At 39.7% G+C, this 3,581-nt stretch overlaps 1 pseudogene; it reads left to right on the top strand.

The window, feature by feature from the left end:
* The first annotated feature begins 624 nt into the window (after positions 1-624).
* LOC109757960 (uncharacterized) lies at positions 625-2,578 on the top strand (annotated as a pseudogene).
* The last annotated feature ends 1,003 nt before the right edge of the window (positions 2,579-3,581 follow it).

Genomic DNA, 3,581 nt, shown 5'->3' on the forward strand with positions numbered 1-3,581 from the left:
TGAATCTCTTGTACAAGTGAGTTCCATTGTTATAGAACTCAATGCTGCTCTACATCATCTTAAATGTCTGCTTGTGAACCATGTACTATAATCTTTCTGCCCCTTATCCTTAATGCTTGCCTGTGTTAGTATTTTACTTTCTCAAGCAAAATGAAACTACTAAAAAGGCAGAGAGTATAATCTGAACCTTCCTTTGCTTCTTTTCATTTTCCTTGTCGTCGATTTGCCGGAACAATCTTAGTTAGTTTAGATTTACATCTCCTTGCTATCATCATTTGTATTCTGTCACCTAGCTTTAGCCGAGCATAGTCGCCGTCGTCTAGCCCTTGTGGGGAACACGACACTCGCAGTTCGGGCGAAATATCCCGCTGTACTTACAATCGATCAAATAATCAACATAGATTTATACTTTTTGCTATCTCATTTAGCTCGAGATCGACTCGACATCGTTACAAGCTGAGCATGAGTCATGTTCTACAGCTTGACCTTGAGCTTCATTCAGTTTGAGCTGCCTCGAATTTTAATATGAGTTAAACTGATTTGATTTTATGCATGCTTAATGTATTGCGTTTCTTCTTAAATTGACTCAAAATTTTATGTCTGGTTTACCTACACAAGGGTACAATGAATTTTACGAAGGATGCTCCTGGTACACAACATCCTTACTTCATAATCACCTATCTGAATGGTGCAGAACATCAATGCTTTGTTAATGCTAAGTCTCATGATTGTTTTTGCGAGCAGTGAAGAAAGGCTCTGTTCTCTTAACACGGATGGAAAGTATAACGGCATACAAAAACCAACGTGGACAACCCAGATCTGGTAAATTGTTTAGCATTTGTATAATGCATAAAATCTTGATGTGGGTTAAATAGCTAAACCTTCAAGACTACTAAATCTTTTACAGGAACTGCAGAACAATCTGACACTCCAGTGTCTGCTAATGACATGTGTTCCCTTGCTGAATGGCCATCCCATGCTCGCCGCAACTGTGCGCTACTACAGGATGGTACTTGCTTTCGTTTACATTTGTGTCATCATTTCTTACAATCTAATACCGAGTAATACAATTTTTCTTGTATGATTTGGGCTGTAGAAGCTGGTGGACAGAAGAAGAAAGGGCGAGGTGTTCTAAAGGGTTTTAAAGCATCTAAGAAGCGTTTTGCCAATGGATCTTCAAAGCTAAATATTACATTCTCTGAAAAATTGGGTGGTACAGTAGGAATGAACTATCGTTCGTTCAAGGATGACGTGGTAGTCATAATGAAAAGAAAGTTACCACTCATTGGAGTGAGGACGTGGTCGAACATTCACCCTACGATTCATCGACTCATTGTTGCAGATATGATAGTGCGTACAACCTTTTTGACATGTGTTATCTTATTTTACCATTGATAATGCACTGCTTATGTATATTTATTTGTTGTATGCTTTACAGGACAGATGGGACCTGGAAGATACACCAGAAACAGAAGAAAAAGTTCTCAAAATTGTGAAAGAGAGATATAGAGGCTGGCGATCAACTCTAAGCTCCACTTACAAGGCATACAAAATAGATGCAGCTAGATTGGCTAATCTGCCGGAAGATTTACAACCAGAAGAGTGGGAATGGATGATTGAGTACTTGGCACTGATTCAAAATTTCAGGTTATCTCTAAGATCACGGTTTGTCTATTATGTGTTAAGATGAAATGGCTAGTCTCACTAGTTATATATGGTTTCAATGAATTGATAGGAACGCAGCCAAAAGAACACCGATAACCGTAAGAAACAGAAGAGAAAACACATAATCGGATCAAAATCTTACTCGCAAGTTAGTTTTGAGAAGGTATGAGTCCAACCAAATATGTATGCCTCGCTGCTAAATATGGTGTCATGTTTCAAGCATCTCATTGTTATATTACTTGCAGAGAAACTTGGAAACTGGAGAAGAGCCAGATTGTATTGCTCTGTGGGAACTCACCCACACAAACGATGGAACATGGTCTAACACAGATTCCCAGAAAGTTTACGTGAGTACACTGACTTTTGGTTATTCTATAGTTAGTCAATGATGTGCATTTGGCATGTTTCATCATCAGATGCAATTATGCGTTGGACCGTGTCATTCTTGTTTCATCTTTTATAGTGTCAATATTGATTCCGCACCTATAATTGTTCCTTTCGTTTTTAGGACAAAGCACTTCAAGAGGTTAAAAACAAAGAAACTGTAACTAAAGGTCCACTTTCAAGTGAGCAGAAAAACAATATTTTCCAGACCGCTTGCAAAGACACTCTGGAATGCAAGTCATCGCAGCCTCGTGGGTACGGATACATGGCCAAAACTTCAACTGGTTCTGAAAGGTTCCGTATCCAGATTGAAGAGCAAGCTCGTGCTACAGCAGCCACCCAGGAGCAAAACTCTCAGCTCAGCCAGCAGGTCAACGACTTAGATCAACTACAAGCTGAACGTGCTAACACACAAGAGAGGATTAACTTGGAGCGTGCTGAGAGAGAATAACTTGAGGAGAGGTTAAAAGAAGAGCGTGCTGAAAGGGAAAGATTGTTGCAAGAGGAGCGAACATCAAGACTGGAATTTGAAAAAGACATGATGGCAAAGTTTGTAGAATTGATCAAACAGTTGGGAACCCAACAGTTGATTACAGTCATATGCTTCCGACCTTGTAAGATTTATGTTGCTTACTTGCATTGCTAAAAGTGCACTTCTATTACAGGTGCCTACGAAGAGGGTTGACAAAGAAAATAGTAATCCAAACTTGCAAAATATTCCTTTACAGAGATCTAGTCCTAATAAGACTCTAGGTTCAAGGCCAACTGCTATTTCTTCAAATGCGCTCATACAAGCTGCAGCAAGGCAATCTCGAATGTTTAAAGCAATGGTAAGTCACAACCTTGCTTTCTCTTCATATTCACCTGCATTTTGTACGTCATTGGTCTTAAGAATTAGCTAGTTTCTTCTTCTCTTTTACCATGTGTTGTTGCTGCATCGAGTCACAACTTAAAGATAAAACGAATATGTGCTAGCTAGGGACATGAACTTAACTGAAACTATACATCTAGTCATAACTTGAATCAATAACAGAAGCTTTTAGTAGATGTACGATCGGACGATGGCACCATTTTGTATGCACGAGCAGGATGTCATGAGCATGCGCGTGATGCCTTCGCTGATGAGTCCACTACAATGTCCCATGCAGTATCTATTGGCGCTAATATGGGGGTCGTGAGGGTCGTTTTTTAAACGGACTCGCAACTCCTGATGGAAGCACTTAATATCAATAAGGTGGACTCGTTGGCCTATGCTGCTGTTATTGAGGATACCAAGTACCCGCTCAAATTATGGTTTTCTTATTATGAAATTAATGTATGTCGTCGCTTGGCAAACTCTGTTGCTCATGAGCTTGGTAGTCTTGGTAGGATGTTAGAATCTAACCAGTATTTGGAATGGGAGGTCGATGTACCAGCCTTTGTGGCTGCCTGTGCTTTGGGTGATTCAACCTAGCACCGTTAAATTAAAAGCAATGTTTTTTTCTCAAAAAAATAAGCTTTTAGTAGATGTACTTGTGGTTATGCCTTAGACA

This window comes from Aegilops tauschii, chromosome 2 (assembly GCF_002575655.3).
Source record: "Aegilops tauschii subsp. strangulata cultivar AL8/78 chromosome 2, Aet v6.0, whole genome shotgun sequence".
In the NCBI taxonomy this organism is placed as follows: Eukaryota; Viridiplantae; Streptophyta; class Magnoliopsida; order Poales; family Poaceae; genus Aegilops; species Aegilops tauschii.